Source organism: Macaca thibetana, chromosome 6, assembly GCF_024542745.1.
Source record: "Macaca thibetana thibetana isolate TM-01 chromosome 6, ASM2454274v1, whole genome shotgun sequence".
Taxonomy (NCBI): Eukaryota; Metazoa; Chordata; class Mammalia; order Primates; family Cercopithecidae; genus Macaca; species Macaca thibetana.
Genome location: NC_065583.1, coordinates 76779536 through 76804547, shown reverse-complemented (window position 1 = coordinate 76804547; position 25012 = coordinate 76779536). Strand labels below are relative to the sequence as shown.

Below are 25012 nucleotides of genomic sequence, written 5' to 3'. Positions count from 1 at the left end.
ATATTTTATTTTCTAATTCTAAAATTTAAATTTTTAATTTTTTTATGTAAATTAACTTCTGCCTGGTATGTTCAAATGTTCTAACTATCAATGATTCACTTTTATTACTAATAAAACTATTGTCCAATATGTTACATACTTCAACATTTATTACACTAATTTAAATTTTACTTTTTGTATATTTTGTACATTTTCTTGGACACAGTGACTGAATTGAGGGGAATTAGTTATATTTTTAACTAGCTACATCAGTTCAGTAGGTCAAATTCTTTCTCCTCACATCATCATTAATGAAGAGATCTCAGATATTTTACTGGGCTCTGATACTTTTTCTGATCCTCTCCCTCTTCCCACCCTTTACCCTCAAGTAGGCCTCAGTGTCTGTTGTTCTCCTCTTTGTGTCCATATGTTCTCCTCATTTAGCTCCTACTTATCAGTGAGAACATGCAATATTTGGATTTCTTTTTCTGCATTAGTTTGCTAAGGATAATGGCCTCCAGCTCCATCCACGTGAAAACTGGTGAGATTGTCCAGGCATTTAACTTGGTGTGTGTGTGTGTATTTTTTTCCAACTGTCAAAACTTGACTGCCCATATAACATTTCTTCTTGTATAGCCCATATTTCCCATTTCCACATGTCATCATCCTTTATGCCTGCTCAAGAATCATAAGATTTCTTTTATCCCAAACTGGAGCCCTTCCCTCTAAGCTTCCTCTTTGGTCTCAGAAATCTTTAAGCCCCTGACTCTGCAATTGCTTCCCTTTCTTTAGGTTATAGAGAGGGATAGGAGAACTTTATGCCGAAAAAAACTGGACCAGGAATGGACATCCATCATGGTTGTAAGGAGGTAGACACAGAGAGGTAACTTATATTGTCTCCTGCCTTGACATCAGGTAAAACTAATTAATAGCAAAAAAATATATATATGTGTGTGTGTATGTGTGTGTGTGTGTGTATATATGTGTATATATATATATATGTTTTACTTTGATATTAGAAATGTCAATGTTCATATACTCTGTTTTTTAAAAAAAACTTTTATATTAGGTTCAGGGATAGGTGTGCTGGTTTGTTCTATAGGTATACTCAAGTCACGAGTGTTTGCTATGCAGATTATTTTCTCACCCAGGTACTAAACCTAGTACTCAATAGTTACTTTTTTCTGATCCTCTCCCTCTTCTCACCCTTTACCCTCAGGTAGGCCTCAGTGTCTGTTGTTCTCTTCTTTGTGTCCATGTGTTCTCCTCATTTAGCTCCTACTTATCAGTGAGAACATGCAATATTTGGATTTCTGTTTCTGCATTAGTCGGCTAAGGATAATGGCCTCCAGCTCCATCCATGTTCCTGCAAAGGACATCATCTCATTCATTTTTATGGCTGCATAGATAATATGCTTTATGTATTTTATATTTGTAACTTTGTCAAGTAATATATTCTGTGTAGAATAAATTCTTGGTAAGTTTTGATGATAATGATAAAAATGAAAATAATATAGTTTACTTTTTAAGCTGATTGCTTGCTTTTTTATTTAGGTAGGCTTAATGTTGTTCTTTCTTCTTATAATTCTGATTCCATTTTTTTCTATTATATTTAAACTTTTACCATCCATTCATAACATCTCTTCTTCTTATTCTCATCTCCACAGTTAAAAAAGTAGAATTTTAAAATTATATGTTTATGTGCATTTATTTAGATTAATAGCATCTTTAAAAATGCCTATTTCTCTTATCTCTGATTGTCTTTCCAGAATTCATCCATGTAATGTCTTCACCATAGAAAGCACTTGGTTCACCCTCTCTAGTTAGACCCACCCAGCACCCTTGAGGAGAGCAGAATCGTACTATTCTCATCTGACTGTTGACAAAGCAGGAAAGTTAAGAAATATACATTCGTACAGACTGGGGTTGCAGAGACTGAATTCAGGCCTTCCGCCCTACTTTTCAGTGGTATCCCTATTACATCAAGGAGTTCCTTTTGAATTATACTGCAAAGTTTCCCAGTATTACATTGTCAGGAGCTGTGTAAAAGAAGCTAGTCACTAAAGAGCACATACGTTAGGGTTTTGTATGAAACCTATATAAAATTCTACAAAAAGGCAGAACTATAGTTTGCATACTGGTAGATCACTGGGTGTGCCTAGCTGCAGAAGTTGGATCAGGTATTGCCTGGAAGGGGCATAGGGGACTTTTTGAAGTGATGGGTGTGTTCTAAACTTTGACTGTGGTAATAGGTCGACATTCCTCAAAAACACTGGGCCATACACTTAAAATGAATAAAAACATTTGTATGTTTACTATAGCTCAATAGAGCTTAAAAGATAAATATTTTCAGGAGGCTGTTACCTCTGTATCAAGAATATAAATATAGGATATTGTTTAATATTTTCAATTTATTGTCCCTTGTGGTTAATCAATTAACATTTTCTTTTCTTTCTCTTTAGATTCCCTGGTAACTGGGTTACGGCTGAGCAGGTGGTTGTAAGTGCAGAGCCATGTGTTTTTCTCCCATCTGACCTGATGCACTAATCACTAGGGTACTGTTGTGTTATATGGAACATGCAATGAGGTCACATTTCCCCCTGGTAGAGAGTAAATAGCAAATAGACTTAGAAAAAATAGCTGGCATTTGATGTCTAATCCTTAAGATTAGTTTGTTACATAAGGCAAAAAAAAAAAAGGCCAAATATATCTATTTCATCACAAAAGAATTTGACAAAAATTTTTGGTTGACAAATTTCTGTATGTCTAGTTATATTCATTTGAAAATAGGAAAGCCAGGGTACATGTGACAGTGGGTTGAAACAATGTGAAACAAAAAGGTTGTAAAAGAAAATAAATGAAGCTTGCATAAGCTTAAGTTCTTTTTCATTGTTCCTCTTCAATCAAAGCCTTGTAAATAACTTGTAACAAATATTTTCTCTCATTGAATACTATTTGGTCTTTGAAATTATTGTTGGTATTACTTTAAAAATTCTTATGAAAATGTATTAGTATATAACAGAGAGAAAAATAACACAATGAATCTTTATGAATCCAATATTCAGTTTCAACACAGTGAATATATTTTGCTCTAAGTCTATATCTACTCTTCATCCCATACCCAACCCTAGGTATTTCTTTAGTCCAATGTAGATAACCTATTATTGCATTTATAGATCCTTCAGTATGTATCTATAAGAAACTTTAAAAATAGTCACTTCAATATTTTTGTTATTCCTAAGGTAGATGGCTATGATTCTTTAGTGTTATGAGAAACACAGTATTCACAATTCCTCCAATATCTCATAGTGTTTTTAAATTAGAGTCAGTTTGTTTGAATCAGGAGAGTATACACATTGCAGTAAATTGGTATAGTTTTATTTTATTTTATTTTATTTTTTACAATTTATTCAATAAAGAAACCCATGGCATTGACTCTGTATAATTTGGCATGTTTAAGATTTTGCTTATTGATTTTGCTTATTGTGAATTGTAATCTTTTGTGACACTTAAGATGGTCTGCAGACCTCTTTATTTCCTGTGAAAAACTAGAGTGTGATCTAATAATTTATGTCCTACTTTTTAGTAAGAACACTTCATAGGAGGAGTTGTAAGCTTTCTGCTGTGTCACATCGATGGGAGATCATGTCTGGTTTTTATTCTCATTGTTATTACTGTGACTGATATAATAAGTTAGTCATTTTACTTTTTTAGTATCAATGTAAACATAATGAAACCAATACCATTGTTATTCCTGAAATTATGATTACTGAAAACATTTGAAGATGTCCTTGTCTAACACTTTTTTGCTTTCCACATTATTTTAAAATTTTTTCATATTTATATATATTTAATTATGGCAAAATATATACTACATAAAATTTACCATTTTAACCATTTTAAGTGTACAGAAAAATATAAAACATTTCATAACTTGCATGTCCTCCTTGGTCAGGCATCATGCTAATCTCTGTATCATTCCAATTTTTGTATATGTGCTGCTAAAGCAACACCTTGCATTTCTTTTTGTCCTTAGGATGTATCTAAATTGTCTGTATTACAAAATTCCTGCATCGTAAAGTCTTATTTAATGATTCTTGATAGACTTTAAACATTTTTGTTGCAAATGTGTTTCACTATTTTGTCATTTGTCATTGTTGATCATAATATTTATTTGTCATAGATATTTTTGACAAGTTACCTAACTAAAATTAACTTTTATTGCTTCTATATGGTGAGTCACAGGTAAGACTATTTTACCTACTTTTAGATTTATAGATGAATCCATACATGTTTTCTTCTAATATTTGTACATACAGTAAGAAGATAATTTTGTTTTCTTCATATAACTCTGCCATTATCCCAATACCACCTAGTATAAAGTACATTTTTTATTCACCGATTTCTGATGCAACCTTTATGATATACTAAATTTGTATTTGCAAATGTGTCCATTTCCAGATGTGCTATTCTGGCCCATTCATGGTGTAATATCTTACTGTCTTAATTATAGAGATACATAATACATTTCATATAGGACATGGCCAGCATACCCTTTTCACAATTTTTACAATCATCCTATTTTTTGCTTGTTTGTCCATTCACATGAACTTTATAATAAACTCTTCTAGCTAAAAAATGGTGTTTATATTATAATTATATTACATTTAAAAATTGAAATTTTTTATTAATATTCACATGAAAAATTGTTTTATAGTTTCCTCTTTTGTGTGATTTTGATCAGGTTTTATAATCAATGTTATATTCACCTCATTATAAGAATTTTTGAAGTTTTGCTCCCTTTATGCTTTAAAATTGTTGAAGTTGTACTAGGATTATCTTTAAAGTTCTTTAAAGTAATTCACTTGTGAAATCATTTGAAGCTTAAGTCAAATCATTTTACCGCAATATGTGTTGGTTTTGGATGCCTGGGAAAAGCTTTTCAGAGGCATGGTATTCATTTTCAATAGGAAGAGATCATTCTTATTTTATTTCAGAAAAGTTTTATTAAATTGCAGTTTTTCATATTTATGCTTTGCTCTCGCTTTTGTTTTCATTTTTGTCTTTTAACCCATACATTAGAACCATTTTCCCTATCTTTTTTTTTCTTTCAGTTCCTCCCTCATTTATGTGTTTCTTTATTTTTGCTTGATTTTAATTTCAATTTTTCTATTTTCTATTATCACTTTTACCATATTATTTAGAATATGCATTAACTTTCATTATCTATTTAGTTTTATCTTAACTTTTGAAATTTATTTCTAAATCATTTCTGAACTCTCTCAGAGTTCAGAAGTTCCTTAGTGACATAATTTAAAATTTTTTTTCTAGTTCTTATTTATTCTTTTATTCATAAATTAATTTCACTGCTTATTTTGAAATATTAAGCTAGTCTTCCTGCCAAAAAATGTTAAGTGGGAAGGTCATGTTATTTTGGTATGTCTTTGCTGTTTGAAAATAGTTTATTTTGCTCATAATTTTCTTTTTACCTGGATTGAGTTTGTATGGAATTCATCCACATCCTGTTGTATTCTAAATATTTACACGAGATGGGTTTTTTTAAAGTATTTTTCAAATTAAATTACCCAGCATGGGAATGTGCCAGGATAACTTTCATAGCTTTATGACTCCAGAGCTTTCTATAGTGAAGTATCAACAAGTTAGTTCAAGTGCTGAGAACCTTCTTGATTTCCCTCTTCTTCATTAAAATCAATATTTTCTGTCTCTCTTTCTATGTTTCTCTCTTGTTAGAATGTTTTTCTTGCTGAATTTGTGTTCTATTCCTAACAGTTTCTCTTTAGCATGGGCTTTGCCCTGGAAGAAACCTTCTTTGGCTGGTTGATTTTAAACTTCCATGACATCCAGACAATCTCAGCACTAACACTCTGGAGTCCCCTCAAACTCCCCTTGAAATGGAGAGAGCAAAGCCTCCTCTACTGTTGTTTAGCTATTTTCCTCAGATTGTTACATCTGACTTATACTCCATAGTGTCTTCTCTTGCTGTCTGAATGAATCATTTTTAGCAGTTTCTGGGTATACCAACATCAGAGCTGCCAGAAATTATTTTATTTATCTTCTTTCTAGTTTCTCGCACACTGTTAATTATATACAAAGGTGTTGTTTATGTTGGTAGTTTGGCACAGATCAATGGAATTTTGAAATTTTATTGCTACCTCTTTACCTACTTTTGTTTAAAATAATTTTGATGTTTTACTTATTAACTTATTTCTTTCTTAACATATTATTCCCGGTGTCTGTTTTCTTGGGAAACTCAGGAAGACTTAAATGCACTGCTACTCCACAAAGCAGTAGTTTTTTGGTTACTATTTCTTTTATTAAAAAAGAAAACCAAAAACCATTACTCTTTTCTCTTTTAGTCAGGGCTTTCTGAATCTAGTGGTAAAATATGCTTAATAATTGAAATAACTATATCTAGAATTTATCCAGAGTTTCTGCACTAATTATGGTACTTTTGTGAATGTGCTGTGTTTCTAAAATAAATCCTGAAATCTAAGTGATAAAACACAATAAAAGAATGGTTTTTCAAACAACCCCATCAAAAAGTGGGTGAAGGATATGAACAGACACTTCTCATAAGAAGACATTTATGCGACCAACACACATATGAAAAAAAGCTCATCATCACTGGTCATTAGAAAAATGTAAATAGAAATCACAATGAGATACCATCTCACATCAGTTAGAATGCCGACAATTAAAAATTCAGGAAACAACAAATGCTAGAGAGAATGTGGAGAAATGACGTTTTTACACTGTTGGTGGAGTGTAAATTAGTTCAACCATTGTGGAAGACAGTGTGGCAATTCCTCGAGGACCTAGAACCAGTAATACCATTTGACCCAGCAATTCCATTACTGGGTATATAACCAAAGGATTACAAATCATTCTATTATAATGACACATACACACGTATGTTTATTGCAGCACTATTCACAATAGCAAAGACTTGGAACCAACCCAAATGCCCATCAATGGTAGACTGGGTAAAGAAGATGTGGCACATATATACCATGGATCACTAGGCAGTCATAAAAAAGGGATGAGTTCATGTCCTTTGCAGGGACATGAATGAAGCTGGAAACCATTGCTCTTAGCAAACTAACACAGGATCAGAAAACCAAACAGCACGTGTTCTCACTCATAAGTGAGAGTTGAATAATTAGAACACACGGACACAGGGAAGGGAACATCACACACTGGAGCTTGTTGGGGGGTGGGGACTTGGGGGAGGCATAGCATTAGGAGAAATACCTAATGTAGTTGACAGGTTGATGAGTGCAGCAAACCAGCATGGAATGTGTATACCTATATAACAAACCTGCACATTCTGCACATGTATCCCAGAACTTACAGTATAATAAAAAAAATTACAAACACACAGAAAAGTAAAAATATATGACAAACCACTCTTTTGTACACCATCCATCTAGATATACAAGTTGTTAACGTGTTTCTAAAAAAAGCAATCACTGAGTTGTATACTTTTGAATGGTGAATTATATCTCAATTAAAAAAAAAGAATGGTTTTTATTCAGATGTAGTCCAATGCTGCTTGGTTGATTACTTCTAACTAGTGACTCAAGAATTTTCTTGTCATATCAAGAGCTTCAAAGAGAAGAGTTCTTATGAGAATTTTACAGAGACTTTTATTATATTATTTCTGCTCATATCTTTTATTATATTATTTCTGCTCATATCTCTTGGCCAGATTGGCACAAATCCTAAAGCCAGTATATTAGTCTGTTCTCACACTGCTATTAAAAACATACCCAAGATTGGGTAACTTATAAAGGAAAGAGGTTTAATTGACTCTCAGTTCCACGTGGCTGGGGAGGCCTCAAAATCATGGCAGAAGGTGAATGAGGAGCAAATTCACATCTTACCTGGTAACAGGCAAGAGAGCTTGTGCAGAGGCACTCCCATTCATAAAACCAGCAGATCTCGTGAGGCTTAGTCACTACCACAAGAACAGTATGGGGAAAACTGCCCCCATGATTTAATTATCTCCACATGGTCCAGCCTTTGACATGTGAGGATTATTACAATTCAAGGTGAGATTTGAGTGGGGACACAGCCAAACTATATCAACAAGAAATTAGAAAATATGGGTGATGTTTCATAAGCAATAAATACCTATCCCATATTCTTTCCTCCTAGTTAACAAATTTCACTTTTATTCCATGCACAGATTTGACTGCATTACACTTAGACAATATTCAACTTCTCTTCAAGGAAGTCTGTGCCATGAAATTTTGGAATTACAAGAAAAACAGGCCCCAGCACTGTCCATGCAGATGCTGTTTTACTTATTCTATCCACTTAGTAACTAACTAACTAAGTAATAATAATAATAATAACAACAACAATAGAAAGTTTATATAAACACTTCAAACAGACATTGGGAAATTAACAATGCAGTTGAGAGTCCTTGAGAGAAGAGAAGCACATAAAATGAACCATCAGGCTTGCACTCTGGCTTTCTCTCTAGGAGCACTTCCAAAATCACAGTGCAGGTAAATAGAATTTAAACAGAAAGGGGCAATATCACTGATATGGTTTGACTGTGTTCCCACCCAAATTTCAACTTGAATTGTATCTCCCAGAATTGCTACATGTGGGAGGGACCCAGGGGGAGGTAATTGAATCATGGAGGTCTTTCCCATCCTATTCTCATGATAGTAAGTCTCATGAGATCTGATGGATTTATCAGGGGTTTCTGCTTATGCTTCTTGCTCATTTTTTCTTGTCACCACCATATAAGAAGTGCCTGTTGCCTCCTGCCTTGATTCTGAGGCCTACTCAGTCATGTGGAACCATATGTCCAATTAAGCCTTTTTTCCTTCCCAGTCTCAGGTATATCTTTATCAGCAGTGTGAAAATGGACTAACACAGTGAATGTGTACCAGGAGTGGGGGATTGCTGAAAAGATACCTGAAAATGTGGAAGCTATTTAGGACCTGGGTAACAGGGAAAGGTTGGATCAGTTTCAAAGGCTCAGAAGAAGACCAGAAAATGTGGGAAAATTTGGAACTTTGTTGGGACTTTTGGAATAGCTTTGCCTAAACCATTGATACTGATATGGACAATAAGGTCCAGGCTGAGGTGGTCTCAGATGGAGATGAGGAACTTCCTGAGAACTGGAGTGAAGGTGGCTCGTGTTATGTTTTAGCACAGAGACAGACAGCATTTTGCCCCTGTCATAGAGATTTGTGGAACTTTGAACTTGAGAGAGGTGATTTAGGGTATCTGTCAGGAGAAATTTCTAAGCAGCAAAACAATCAAAAGGTGACTTGGCTTCTGTTAAAGGCATTCATAAAAGTTTGGAAAATTTGCAGCCTGACTCTGTGATCAAAAAGAAAAATCAATTTTCTGGGGATAAATTAAAGCTGGATGCAGAAATTTGCATAAGCATCAAGGAACCTAATGTTAATCCCCAAGACCATGGGGAAAATGTCTCCAGGCCCTGTCAGAGACCTTCATGGCCCTACCATCACAAGCGCAGAGACCCAGAAGGACAAGGGGTTTCATGGGCCAGGCCCAGGGTCCCCATGCTGTGTGCAGCCTAGGGACTTTATGTTCTTTGTCCCAGCTGCTCCAGCCATGGCTGAAAGGGGCCAACAGACAGCTTAGGCTGCAGCTTCAGAGGGTGGAAGCCCTAAACCCAGGCACCTTCCATGTGGTGGTGAACCTGCAGGTGCACAGAAGTCAAGAATTGAGGTTTGGGAACCTCCACCTAGATTTCTGAAGATTTATGTAAATGCCTGGATGCCCAGGCAAAAGTTTGCTACAGGGATGGTGCCCTCATCTAAAACCTCTGCTAGGGCAGTGCAGAAGGGAAATGTGGGGTCAGAGCCCCCATACAGAGTCCCTACTGGGGCACTATCTAGTGGAGCTGTGAGAAGAAGGCCTACCCCAGAATGGTAGATCCACTGACAGCTTACACTGTGCACCTGGAAAAGCTGCATATATTCAATACCAGCCTATGAAAGCAGCTTGGAGGTAGGCTGTACCCTCCAAATCACAGAGGTGGAGCTGCCCAAAACCATGGGAACCCACCTCTTGTATCAACGTGACCCAGATGTGAGGCAGGAAGTCAAAGGAGATCTTTTTGGAGTTTTAAAATTTGACTACCCTGCTGAATTTTGGACTTGCATTGGCCCTGTAACCCCTTTGTTTTGACCAATTTATCCCATTTAAAATCACTGTATTTACCCAATACCTGTACCCTCATTTTATCTAGGATGTAACTAGCTTGCTTTTGAATTTAGAGGCTCATAGGCAGAAGGGACTTGCCTTGTGTCAGATGAGACTTTGGACTGTGGACTTTTGGGTTAATGCTGAAATGAGTTAAGACTTTGGTGAACTGTTGGAAAGGCATGATTGGTTTTGAAATGTAAGGTTATGAGATTGAGAGAGGCCAGGGGCAGAATGCTATGGTTTGGCTGTCCCCCCACCCAAATCTCAACTTGAATTGTATCTCCCAGAATTCCCACATGTTGTTGGAGGGACCCAGGAGGTGGTAATTGAATCATGGGGGCTGGTATTTCTCGTGCTATTTTCAATATAGTTAATAAGTGTCATGAGATCTGATGAGTTTATCAAGCATTTCTGCTTTTGCTTCTTCCTCATTTTTCTCTTGCCACTGCCATGTAAGAAGTGACTTTCACCTCATACTGTACTGCCCCAGCCATGTGGAACTGTAAGTCCAATTAAACCTCTTTTTCTTCCCCATCTCAGGTATGTCTTTATCAGTAGCGTGAAAATGAATGAATACAATCACTGGCTAGAAAAAAGTGAAATTGTATTCATTGCTGCCTTTCTGACTTGAGTTTCAGGAGTCAAAGAGAAAATCATTATGAAGAAGGAGCCACAAAACTCTATAAAATACTGTATATTTGGTTCACTAGTTTGGATGATGTTTGATAAGCAATAAATATGTCATATTCCTCTTTTCTAGTTACTTTCCTTCTAGTGGATGCAAAACTCTACAAAGATACTGGAATTCAAGCTCAGCAAAAAAATAAGCTATTTTAGTGAAACCCAGGACTTCTGTTAAAGGAAAACCATGCTGTAAAATGAAGAAAAAGATCCTAGGCTTAAGATCCATGCCCTACAAATATACCTAGGAGATGGAGAAGGCAATGTAATCCAGTGTCTCTATAATGTCTCATAACCAATAGGTGAGATAAGATATAAAATCACCAGTCATATGACTAAACAGGAATGAATTATATGTAACAAAGAGATACAGTAGTCTATAAACAGAGCAGACCCAGAGATGATATAATTATTATAGCTGTTCTATAAGGACTTCAAACCATGGATATTTATAAATGGTAGAAAAAGAGAAAAGGGAAAACAATGGGGATTAAATAGATGGAGAAAATTAATAGAATGTGTATATATTTTATATAAAGAAGAGTTAAGTGGGTCTCATGAATGTGATAAATAGTAGACCATACATTGCCTAGAACATGTATTGAACTCAGAAATACAGTTTTAGAAAAATACACAAACTAAAACAGAGAGAGAAAAAAGAGTAGACACATAAAACACACAAAGCATAAGAGATATGCAGAACATGGTAAAAAAAAAAAAAAAAAAAAAAGGTGACAGGGAGGGTGGTTCTCAGAGGAGAATGCGAGTTAGAAAAAAAAAAAAAAAAAAAACTGGAAAAAATGATGGTGAATGACTTCCCATGTCAGTTGAAAGATATTGCCAGTGAATTCAAGTAGGAAAAATACAAAGAAAAAAATACCTAGGTGTATTATAATCAAATAGCTGAAAATCAAAGACCAAGTGATGATATTAAAAGAAGCTGGAGGGGAAAAGTGATGTATAGCATTTAATGAAAAAGTTGTATAACTGACAACTGAGATCTTAACGGAAAATGGAAGTCAGGAAATAATAAAAGGATATCTAAACTAAATTCAATTAGCCCAGAAGCCTAGGAAAAACAATTTGTTGGATATATTCCCTCTTACCCCCAATCAGCCACCCCCATGTGCCTGATCTCCATATGGAGTATGGCAAGGAAGGTTCAGAAAATATATGGGAAAACAAAAACATGAATTATCTGTATTGTAGGAAATAATAATATTGGCAGGTGAAATAGTTACCTGGTGTTTTATTTATTCAAAGAGATCATGGGTCAATCAATTTCAATTTTTTTTTTTTTGAGATGAAGTCTCTCTCTGTTGCCTAGGCTGGAGTGCAGTAGCGTGATCTCCACTTGCCTCAACCTCTGCCTCCTGGATTCAAGTGATTCTCTTGCCTCAGCCTCCCCAGTAGCTGTGATTACAGGCACGCACCACTGCACCCAGCTAATTTTTTGTATTTTTAGTAGAGACGGGGTTTCTCCATGTTGGCCAGGCTGGTCTTAAACTCGTGACTTCAGGTAATCCACCCACCTCAGCCTCCCAAAGTGCTAGGATTACAGGCATGAACCACCATGCCCAGCCAGTTTCTATTGTTTTTAAGTCACATGGAAAACTACCACATTACCTTTATTCTCAATTCCTTCACTAATTTTTAATTAGTTATCCTTCATTGTACAACATGTATTTTAATAATACTCCTTGAATTCCACTTTTATTAAATGAAACAAAATACCTTCCTCTATGTACTCACTGTCTATCCTATAGTATAAAAACATAATATGTAGTTCATGTCATTCAGTAGCTTACTGTCTTATATATGTTTTAAGATTCAATGTATATAAAAGTGAAAAACAAGATGATAAACGCCTACATTATAAATTATTCAGAGCAAATTGTGTATCTGCAAAACACTATAAAAAAAAAGAAGAAAAATGTAAATAAGTAGAATTTAGGATGAAGCTTGGATATGAAGAACGGATAGGAAGAATTTCAGCTTATGAAGGAGAGAAGATGGGTTTCAGCAAGGAAGCAAGTTGAGAAATGTTATACTAGGCAAGTACACTGTACACAGAATGACAATATCAACTCTAGAGAAAAGTCCATACTTGGGAGTAGTGTCTAAGTGGGAGATAAAAATAATGCAGAGAAATGAAAAAAAAGAAAAGAGAGAATAAAATTTAAATCTGCTTAGGAAGACAACTAGGAGCTGTTGTAGATTTTTTGAACACTAACAGAATGAAAGGACATTAATTCAGAGATCATGTTCAAGATAAATTAGAGTACAAGAAAGAAAGAAAATAGTCACAGAAAAGATTCAAGAGGAGAGTCTGATAGTTATTTTAGAAAACTGGTTAGAGAAGCCAGACGTACTATGTTAAGGGTCTAAATAAATGCCACTGACCTAGGAGGATCAGCTAAATTTTCTGTGTTTCCCTTAAAATCCTGATTTCTCTATTGCAGTTTAATTTCTCTCTTTCATCTCAGTTAACATTTCAAACACTGGCATCTATTTCAGGAAACTTTTCACTGATAATAAAAAAATTCTGCCTAACCTTGGAGGACTTTGCATAAACTTTGATTCCTAAAAGCACTTAACATCCTTGGCATATATTTATAATTCTCACTACTAAGATTCAGTATTGAGAAAATGCCAAATTTGAAATTTTCAGCTATAATACCTTTAATTTCCAAGCTGTATTAATTTTGCTGACTGAAGTAGCTTTCTTTTCACCTCATGATTGTGTCTTTTCTTGAGACTACTCTGGCTAGCATGTATTTCTGAGATAGGTGAAATCTATGTTCTTATACTTTTCCTTTCAATTTTGCCTTTCTCAAGCAATAGTTCTCTTTTAGAAAATGCACCCTCTTTATATACGGATTTCAAGGGTACCTCTTAGGGCATAATTGATTTTGAGGACTCCTCGGCCTGATGCTTCTATTTAGATTGAAATTTATGGAAGTAATTTGAGATGTCACTCAAATTGCAATATCAGTATTATATGGCAATTCTTTTCTTTGAGCAACAACACTGAAAATCTATTATCTTTAATAAAGGAAATGATTGTTTTTGAAGATACTTTTATTTTTAAATAAAACATTATAGAATATGTGCTTTTTTCCATAAAATATAAGTTTCTAATGCACAATCCTTTGAGCTATTGATGCAGATTCAGCCCAGAAAAACAAAACAGGGAACAGGCAAGGTTGAACTGAAAGACACTGAATATCCCGAGTGTATTCATTAAGAGTCACTCAAATTTGCAGAATCATGATAATTGATCAGTATTGAGAAAAATGAGATGATTGAAGATTGTTTAGAATACTTTTTACAAATAAAACATTTTGGAGGTGGTTTGTTTTAAGATGTAAAGTTCTGATAATTCCTTGAATCAGAGCTAACTGGGGATTCATTCTTTTTAAAATCCCTATCTGCTGCTGCAAACCCAGTCTATGTAAATAGTTACTTACAAATAGTTACATGGCAACCTGTATTGCATTTTCATAGTAAATTCCTAGGTTAGTTGTTTTCCACTAGTATGTACTATCCTTGCTAAAAATATTATAAATGCTTCTAATACCATTTTTTCAAAGAAAACTTGGAACTAATTTTCAGCTGTATCAGTTTTATAAATATAAATTGTAATTAATATAACTGAATGTAAATTAATATAAATTGCATATTTAATTTTTAACTTTCTACCTCTATAATAAAATACAATATTTATTTTAATTTTGTCAGATTTCTCATGATTGCTTTTTCACCAAAAGTGTATATAAAAACACCCTTCTGTGTTAAATGTGCATTTTCTTTGCTATCAGGGGAACTCACCCCCGATGGTTAATGTGGGTTCTTTTCTATTTCCCTAAGCATTTTGGCTGGTTTGAGAAGTAAAGGGAAAGAGTACAAAAGAGAGAAATTTTAAAGCTGAGTGTCCAGGGGAGACATCACATGTTGGCAGGTTCCGTGATGCTCCTCAAGCTGTAAAACCAGCAAGTTTTTATCAGCAGTTTTCAAAAGGGGAGGGAGGGTACAAATAGGGTGTGGGGCACAGATATCACATGCTTCACAAGGTAACAGAATATCACAAAGCAAATGGAGGCAGGGTGAGATCACAAGACCACAGGATGGGGCAAAATTAAAATTGCTAATGAAGTTTCGGGCATGCATTGTCATTGATAACATCTTATCAGGAGACAGGGTTTGAGAGCAGACAACCTGTCTGACCAAAATTTATTAGGCGGCAATTTCCTCATCCTAATAAGCCTGAGAGCGCTACAGGAGACTGGGGCTTATTTCATCCCTTTGGCCATAGAAGACAGCCTCCCAGAAGGGGGCCATTTAGAGGCCTACCCTCAGGGTTGCATTCTCTTTCTCAGGGATGTTCCTTGCTGAGAAAAAGAATTCAGCGATATTTCTCCTATTTGCTTTTGAAAGAAGAGAAATATGGCTCTGGTCCACCTGGCTCACTGGCAGTCAGAGTTTAAGGTTATCTCTCTTGTTCCCTGAACATTGCCATTATCCTGTTCTTTTTTCAAGGTGCCCAGATTTCATATTGTTCAAACACACATGCTCTACAAACAATTTGTGCAGTTAACGCAATCATCACAGGGTCCTGAGGCAACATTCATCCTCCTCAGCTTACGAAGATGATAGGATTAAGAGATTAAAGTAAAGATAGGCATAGGAAATCACAAGGGTGTTGATTGGAGAAGTGATAAGTGTCCATGAAATCTTCACAATTTATGTTCAGAGATTGCAGTAAAGACAGGCATAAGAAATAATAAAAGTATTAATTTGGGGAACCAATAAATGTCCATGAAATCTTCACAATGTGTGTTCTTCAGCTGCGGCTTCAGTGGTCCCTCCATTCAGGGTCCCTGACTTCCTGCAACACTTTGCACTTGATAGTATTATCTATATCATAAACTATAGTGATGTTAAAATTTGAAAATAAGTTTATTTACTAAAATATAACTCTTGAAGGCAGAGGATACAAAATCTTTTATAGGAAATGGGATCTAACATAATTTTACTTAGTAATCTGTACTTGGTAGGAGCTTAATAAATGTTTAAGTAAATGCATGAATTATTTATCTTGTGTATTAATCATTTGTTATCCCTGAGTTTGTTTCAATAGAGGAACATTGGCCTCTAGGCAATTAATTTCACTTTAAATGAGTACATAGTTATTTCTGGACTTTACAAAATTAAGTCAATTAAAAATTATCCCATGTTAAAATGCATTTGTTTCATAGTTTTTAGAAGAATATGTTTTCCTAGATAATCCATTGCAGTGTACATTCTAAAATTCTTGTTAAGAGCTGTGATTTATAATCACCTAATTTAGATTTTGATTATCAATTCTGGATTGTTTTCTGTAAAAAATATGACAATAGTATTTTTCTATAAAAAATATTATAATGGGATTATGATTCCAAATTACTGTGAAGACATTTTTTAAACTTGGTTGATGTGGCTTATGATAACTTATGGTATTTTGGATGAGTATATCTTGTTTTGATTCACAATGTATGAATATTAAGGGACTACATCAAGAGAAAAAAGCCTTCATATAGTTTCTTGTAAAAGTGAATACTGAATAGTATCCATTTGACAAATTTTTACTTCAGTATTTATAGAAATAACTAACTTAAACCAGTAATTCTTAATCAATGAAAGCATCATAATAGTGGAGGAACTTTTTGAAAATACACTGAACTGCATTATATAAGAAACTCTTATATAGAGCAGGAATGGCATTCTGCTGTGTGTCATTCAAAATTTGCCCAGGTGATTATTATATACAACCCCATTTTCTTAGTTCATTTTGTGCTACTGTAACAGAAAACCAGAGACTGGGTAATTTGTAAAGAACAGAAATTCATTTGTACGGTTCTGGAGGCTTGGCAGTGTAAAGTGGAGGAGCCCACATCTGGTGAGGGCCTTCTTACTGCGTTACCCTTTTGCAAAAGGCAGAAAGGCAAGAAAGCACACAGGAGAAAGAAGGAAGGGGGCTGAGCTTATCCTTTTATCAAGAATCATCTCTCTGGATAAGTAACCCACTCCTGAGATAAGACCATTATTCCATTCATGAAGGCAGAGTCCTCATGACCAAATTACCTCTGAAAGGTACCACTTCTCAACAATGCTGCACGGGGGATTAATTTTACAACACGTGAATTCATAGAACACATTCAAACATTAGCACCCATTATAGCAACTGGAATATAGGCACACGTGTTCACACTACAGACACACATTTAATTTTCTGGTCAAACTCCATACTCATACTAGTTTCCAGGTTTATGTTTTGATATGCTGGAAATACGGGTCAATAAGCCTAATGATCTATATAAGTTGGTGATGGTGATGGAGAGTACTATTTTCTCAGTCTAAGAGTGGCTTTATTTATGACAAGTAAGGAAGAGCCAATTATTAATATTAAGAATATTAAATATAGAAAGTTAGGAATTTAAATATGTTTATGTGTATGTGCATATATATATATATATGTGCTTGTACACATGTGTATGTATAAATGTTTATAATCCCTTTGTGTCCCAATGTCTCATTCTCCACTCCTTCTAAGAAATTTCAAAATTGCCTTTCCTTCTGTACTCCTCTATTTCTAACCTCCTGAACTGATTCTTCATTTCAAGGAAGTCAATTCTTCCCAACGGATGTTGAACATCTTTCTCTTTAGAACTGCAATTGAGAAAATTAACTAATACTTACCAAGGGTGCCAAACCTAAAACCCCTTCCAAGTAAGTACTTAAATTAATAATAATTATTCTTAGGGCAGATACAGCAAGGCTTTGCACAAAATAACTCACTAGACTTTATTACTTGGATCCAAGGCTGCCATCCTAGACACAGAAAAGTTCAGGATCCATTTGGGAATTTAATCTGAAATTTCTACTGCAACAGTAGCACATGTTACTAGCTAGTGACTTACCAATTCAACCATAACTTGCCTAATATAGCTAAAATCTAAGACAGGAACGTGGGAAAGAGGCAGGAGAGTGGTGCAATTGCCAAGAGATATGAGGAGGCAGGAACCAGAAATAATGTAGGGATAGATTCCAGTATTTGCATTTCCAGTGTACAAAATACATGAGCTTCTCTTACAACACTCTATACTAGCTCCTAATTTAGAACATTTTTACTATTTTCACCCTGAGATTCCATGTGTGCACTGATATCCCAGAGGAAAATAAAAATGATTCTTGGAAATGTGCTATAATATGAAACATAATAGTACCTAAAATAAGTTATATGGGTCTACATAGGGAAATAATTCTTTTCACCCTGAAGCAATGTTAAAAAACTGCATTAAAAATCATCAAAAACCTAACACATGTACATAGGTTAACACCCATGAGAGATTATGCCTCCTGACCTAGATGGCCTTAATGTTCACCTCAGCTTGACTAAACTTTAACCAGGCTTCTTTTTGACTTTAGGCTCTTGACCTCTCTTTTTTTAGAACATTTACTTTAGAAAACTTGTAATTGTGAATTCTTTCTCTGCTTCTTTGAGATGTAAATCTTTTTAAAAGCTCTTGCCAGGTTTACAACCCAGGAATGTTTCTCAAGGACCTAGGAGGCACTCCTTTGAAATGCAAGCATCAAGACAGATAGTGCCCTGATCTCCCAGTTTCTGTGGGATGGTAGGAGCCTGCATTCTACAGAGCCTTGCTCCAAACTGTAGAACTATCTCCCGTCGTAAAGACAGGAGAAAGTTTATTTTTCTTTAGTTTAAGGCCAGTTAACAAACACAGGTGGCCTATAGTCCCTCCCACCTTAGCCCTTAAAATCTTTATAGCTCTTTTTTTCAATTCAGCATAACTCAGACTGAGTTCTAGACTCATTCCATTTTTGCAAGGGTCTTGAATAAAGTCTTTGTCACCTTTTAATTTTTATTCTGTATGATTTTGCTTTTGATACTACCATTCTTCCCTCACTTCACCCTTATACACTTAAAAAAATATATGGTTTATGGTAGAAGCAATAAAGTGAAAGAAGCCAAGGCTACAAAGAAGCTATGAATTATTTTCAGAGAATAGTGAGTGATGGATCGTATATTTAAGGAAGCTCAAATCAGAAAGAAAGTTGATGAATTAACAGAAGAGCAGATTTCCAGGGGAGGGAGAAAAGAGCCCCTGATTCTGACGTGGCAAGTTATGTTTTTTTTGTTTTGTTTTGTTTTGTTTTGTTTTCCAGAGCTGCTCTAAGTAACAGCTTCCATTTCTTCATGAGCTCAGTGAGATAATTTTCTGTAACTTCTTGTAAGGGAGGAGACCACCCATCATATTGTCTTATGCCCAATTTCTGCCTCCAAAGAAAGAAGAAGTAAAAACTAAAAGGCAGAAACGAAATCCACAAGCAGACAGCCCGGCACCACACCCTGGGCCTGGTAGTTAAAGCTCTACCTCTGACCTAATCGGTTACATTATCTATAGATTACAAACATTATATAGAAAAGCACTATGAAAATCCCTGTCCTGTTCTGTTACGTTCTAATTACCGGTGCATGCAGCCACCTGTCATGTATCCCCTGCTTGCTCAATTGATCACGACCCTCTCACACAGACCCACTTACAGTTGTGAGCCCTTACAAGGGACAGGAATTGCTCATTCGGGGAGCTCTGTTGTTGGAGATGTGAGTCTTGCTGAAGCTCCCAGCTGAATAAAGCCCTTCCTTCTTTAACTCCGTGTCTGAGGGTTTTTGTCTGCGGCTTGTCCTGCTACACTTGTACTGGATTTCAAAGATCATTGCCTCTACTGTCTTCATTTTTCCTTAAGACGGAATCATCATCAAGTCCTCAGAATTCTCTCTCCCAAAGTTGAAAAAAGTTCTCAAGTTTGTATAAAATGTTTAGTCAATATTTGCTAGAAATGCAGATTTTGAACAAGGCAATAATTACAAGACACAAGGATATTGTAGTGAAATTTAGAGGCTACATCCACAGCTGATGTGCTCTATTTCTTTTGCCGCCTCCATTTAAACCCCCATTCCTTTTTATTATTGGGCAAACACACTTTCTCAGATTTCCTGCTTATTTATCCTACTCTATTTCCTCTGTAATGGGGAGGTCTTTTCATATTAGAGTTCTTTATAATTTTGCATCTTAAGTGGACAAATATCCTTAGACCCCAAGGAAACTCCTTAGAAATTTAAAACAGTTATTCATATTGTTCCAAAGAGGAAACAAAAAGAATAAATGACGTTTAAAGTCAAGTCCCTGTGATAATAACAATAAACTTTTCTTTGCTCTTCATGTTCTCAATCTTATATTTTCTCATCAATACTGATTTTTCTTATTTTCATTTTAACAAATAAACAAGCAAAAAAATCAGAAACAAACAGAAAACCTCTAAAAACAAACAGAAATACACACACACACTTGCATACACATGTGCGTGTGCACCCACAAACACACACACACAAATAATGACCAAAATTGGTGAAATGAAAATTGTTTTGAGGTACATACTCTGAAATATTCAATAATGAATATGATTACATTGAATCAGAAATCAAAATTACTGAAATTTATAGTCCATGTTAGCTACTTTAATTAACCTTTTTGCCTAAGAAATTTTATTTCTAAAAGACTCAGTGTTTTGTCTATAAATGAAAATGATGATTCCTGATATACCAATATCAGAATGTTTTAAAAATAAAATGTATTAACAAATATAAAAATATTTCATGAAATAGCTCTATAAAATTGACTGTGGCAATATTAAGGAAAATAGTTCACTAGTATTGGATGTTATAAATCTTAAGTCACAGTATTAACTGCAATCTCCCGGATATTTTGAAATCTTGTAGTTTACAGTAATAAATGTAAGAAAACGTATCTTAGAGAATTTCAGAAACTTCTGGGCATCATTCATTGTTTGCATATATAAGGCCAAGTTTGTGTATATTTATTTAATTGAGACTTTTCATTCACAGGGCTAAATGCTTTACTGTTTTACCACATCTCAGGGGCTTCCTGTTGCAACAAATAAACTTATAGCTTGTAGGTGTACGCATAGCAGAGTGTTTAACTTTGTTGATTATAATGAAGTAAAATTTGACAGCAGCGATGGTTTTACGAAGACATATTTTCTCCCTAAATTAACTTAGAACTATATTATGATCACAATAAATGTTAACAGGCTTTTTGTGTGTGAACTAGACAAAAGGTATTTAAAGTATATATGGAAAAAATAGCATATAAAATAAACAAAATCTTATAGAGGAGTATTTACTAAGAATTTACATTTCAACATGTCAGATAGGTAATTAAAATTTAATTAAAGCATTTCCTATCACCTTGTACTTTTAAGCAAATCATGAAATAGAATAGAGAGACATGAAATAACCCCAAATTCCTATGTGAACATAGTAGGTTAATGTCAAGTTATTTCAAATTGTGAGGGAATTAGAATGTGGTTATTTTAATACATGAGTTTCAGCCTTCTGGTTCATGATAGATGTATGAACAAAACAAATGAAATATAGATAGATGCCTATTTCACTTGTTATACAATATTAAATTACAGGTCAATAATAATTTAAAGTTAAAAATGAAACTAGAAGGCTATTGGAGGAATATGTAGGATAATTACATTTAATGTATATTTAGATTAAGGAGTGACTTTCTAAGCAGGGCCTATAACTTGAAATCATATTTTTTAAGCAAATAATTTAAGATGTCATAATTATGAATTTTCCAAGTAGAAACAAATTATTAAAATGACTCAGAAAAATATCTAAATCATCAATTTCACAAAGACATATTTTCTTAAAAATAAACAGATAAAATACCTAACATTCAACGGTGAAATGGACATGAACATATAGTTTATAGAAAAATAAAAAAATTTACTGATTAAAAATATAAAACTTTGCCAGTCATGATGGTTCATGACTGTAATCTGAACACTTTCAGAGGCTGAAACAGGAGGATTGGTTGAGTCCAGGACTTTGAGACCAGCCTGGGCAACATGATGAAACCCTATCACTATAAAAAAAATCACAAAAATTAGCCTGCTGTGGTAGTGTGTGCCTGTAGTCCTAGCTCCAGAGGAAGCTGAGGTAGAAGGATGACCTGAGCCTGGGAAGCTGAAGCTGCAGTGAGCTGTGATCATGCTACTGCACTCCAGCCTGGGTATCAGAATGAGACCCTGTCTCAAAAAAAAATAAAAAAGTCCATAAAAATTCTTCAACTCCACACACATTACACCACAAAACAGTAGTCACCAATCACAGCAATAATCATAAGGTTAGTAATATGCAATGTCCTAAGTTTATGGAGAAATGATTATTCAAAAAGTGTTGATAAAATATGTATCCACATTTAAAATACACCTTAATTTCAGTCCCAAAATTCTACTGGTGTTGACTTATTCTACAGACAGGCTGTGTCTGTACAGAAAAAGTAAGATAATTTGGACTGCATGGAAGACAAAAAAATAAAAAAAGAAAGAATAGAGATGATGTTAATGAACATTATGTAATCGCAAAAGACAGATATTTTTAAAAATCCATTAATAGGTACCAATTGAATAATCCAAGATAACTTCATAAAATTAGACAAAATAATACATAGTTATTTTGATTCCTTTTGAAGTGTAAGGTGGATCAGTATCAATGATATGAATGATCTGCTAGCTATGTAGATCTAAAAGGAAGAGTGGAAGAGGGTATCTTTTTTCTAGTATATGCTCCCTTTCTGTAAAAGTATAAATTTATAAATGAATGCACGTTACTCTTCATATATGAAGTATATTTGTGGAAGAATATTTAAAACAAACTGTTAGCAGAGTTATTTTTGGGGAATAAGTTACCATAAATCTGAAGTAAGAGAGAAACATTTACTAATTATCTAATCTTTTGAATTGTCTGATGCATTTCCTTTTTAATAAAAGTAAATTGTCGATGGCTTCTTATGCTTAAGTAACAACTAAAAAATAAAAAAGGATATACAAAAACAAAACACATAATATATTTTAGTGTCTTAAAATAACTTAGTAGACACAGCCCCTTTTTTTCGAAAGAGTATATTTCCCATAGTTTAAAGGAAGAACACACTAATCAAATCAGGAAAGCCCAGGCCTTTCATATTTGGCCTTTCGTACTATTGGTATTTATAAGCTCAAGCCAAACTTTATGGCAATTTATTTACAGAGAAATATAAGAACTCTGCTAGAATATAAGGATTCTGAATCGCAAATGCTCCTCTCCTAGATCCAGGATTAATTTCTTCTGTGATTTCAACTTTCATCCTTTACATTTTTATTTTAGTAAATTTTATGATATGTTGTCAATAGTGTTAGCATAACAGTTTAAGGTTTACTCTATTTATTTACATATAAGTGTCTCTCTTTATATATCACATGTAGGAAATGGAAAAGTAATTTTCTCTCTGAGTTTTATATACTGCTCTGTTTGAGAAAATGACTTGCCCTCTTCATAGCACAGAATTTAGACTAGATCTGTTATCATTCACCATGCATAATGTATTCTTTCCCGTCTCCATGCTATTTCTCCCGACTACAAGTGTTCAGACTTGTAATTAGTCAATCTTCTTCTTTTTTCTTCAATGGTATGGAGCCTTTATAAAGTTAATTAAAATATCTTAATAAGAAATCTCCTCGTTTATCTTTTTTGTTTGTGAACTCTGTATAGCTTTATGTCTTTCTTGATATTATTTCCAAAGTCATATTCATCTTTTCAAATATACTGTAATTATCTTGAGAGCAAAAGCAAGTTTCTTCTATTTAATTTACTTCACATGCCATTTAGTAAAATACTTTACCATTACGCTTTTAACAAAATTTTAAACACTTTTATTATATAATAAGGTAAGATTTGTAAGAATGTCATCACTGTCAAATTATTTTTTCATACCACTAAAATTACAAGTGATTATGAGGGAAGAGAGAGACCTTCTTATATTGTTTTATACTCAGAAAAGGAAAGAGAAGCGAAACTAAAGGCAGGTAGACCGGCGTCTGTGAACCAGATCAGGAACCAGGCTTGGGCCTGCCTGATCTAAGCCTTGTAGTTAAAAGATCCACCCCTGTCATAACCGGTTACGTTATCTATAGATTCCAGACATTGTATGGAAGGACAGTATGAAACCTTCCGTTCTGTTCTGTTTCATTCTGACCACAGGTGCTCGCAGCCCCAGGCACATACCCCCCAGCTTGCTCAGTCGATCATGACCCCCTCACGCGCATCCCCTTTGAGTTGTGAGCCCTTAAAAGGGACAGAAGTTAAGCATCTGACGAGCTCGGATTTTAAGACGCTAGCCTGCCCATGCTCCCAGCTGATTAAAGCCATTCCCTGCGCTATCTTGGTGTCTGAGGGGTTTTGTCTGAGGCTTGTTCTGCTACGATAAGACATTCTCACTGGTCAAATATGCATAGTAGAGTGCAGGACAATTCACTAGGTAGCCTTGCACCAACTCAGTTCTCCTCTCTTTTCTTGTTTGCAGTACTCAAGAAATTGTAGAATGTGCCGGAATGCAAAATCCTGAGATGGGCTGTACTGGTGAGAACGACCTGGGATCTATTCTTCTTTCCCTTAGAAGCAGAATGTACCTCCAGGCTTTAACAGCATGTCGTGTTGTCCCTGATGTATGTTACCCTTGGGTCTGCCCTCCATGATCCCTCAGCTGCAGTGCAAGTGGGGCAGTCACAGTCAAGACTCCAACCACATTAAGCTGCTTTCCTCAACCTTGGGAGAGCAGCTCACAATAAATCCTAAGCCTCCGTTGTCCTTTGCTGTCTATTTATAAGTAATACATCCACTTTGTGTAATTTGTGTGCATTGGTGTTGTGTCTCACCAGACTCACACAAGTTTGTAATCAGTGCATAGTGAATCTACTTCATATATAAATAAACTATTTAAAATAAATTTATAATAACTCTTGCATAATAAAGTATAATTTACTTTTTCATGTATTTTCCTCCATTCTTTTTTCTATAAACATTTTAATGTATTTATAGTCATAATCTATATTTACTTGTATGTTTCTTTTACTTTACTAACAACTTCAACATATGCTTTACTAGATTAAAAAAGTCATAGAGGAATAATATTTGCATAACATTTTATTACTTACAGTA

General features: G+C 34.6%; 1 long non-coding RNA gene and 1 other non-coding gene across 3 annotated transcripts in view; one reads left to right on the top strand and one right to left on the bottom strand.

Moving 5' to 3' along the window:
- LOC126956288 (uncharacterized) overlaps positions 1 to 24743 on the top strand; it is a 36047-nt gene extending 11304 nt beyond the window's left edge. Inside the window, exons 2-4 of one of the 2 annotated variants that reach the window (XR_007726277.1) lie at positions 772 to 894; positions 2442 to 2478; positions 24378 to 24743. This is a non-coding gene — a long non-coding RNA (uncharacterized LOC126956288). Of the gene's footprint in view, positions 1 to 771; positions 895 to 1748; positions 1865 to 2441; positions 2479 to 24377 lie in introns of those variants that run through there. The other variant, XR_007726276.1, reaches the window with a different exon arrangement.
- On the bottom strand, positions 3891 to 3992 carry LOC126957725 (U6 spliceosomal RNA). Its single transcript, XR_007726901.1, has one exon. It is a non-coding gene; the product is annotated as a U6 spliceosomal RNA (small nuclear RNA).
- Positions 24744 to 25012: the final 269 nt, after the last annotated feature.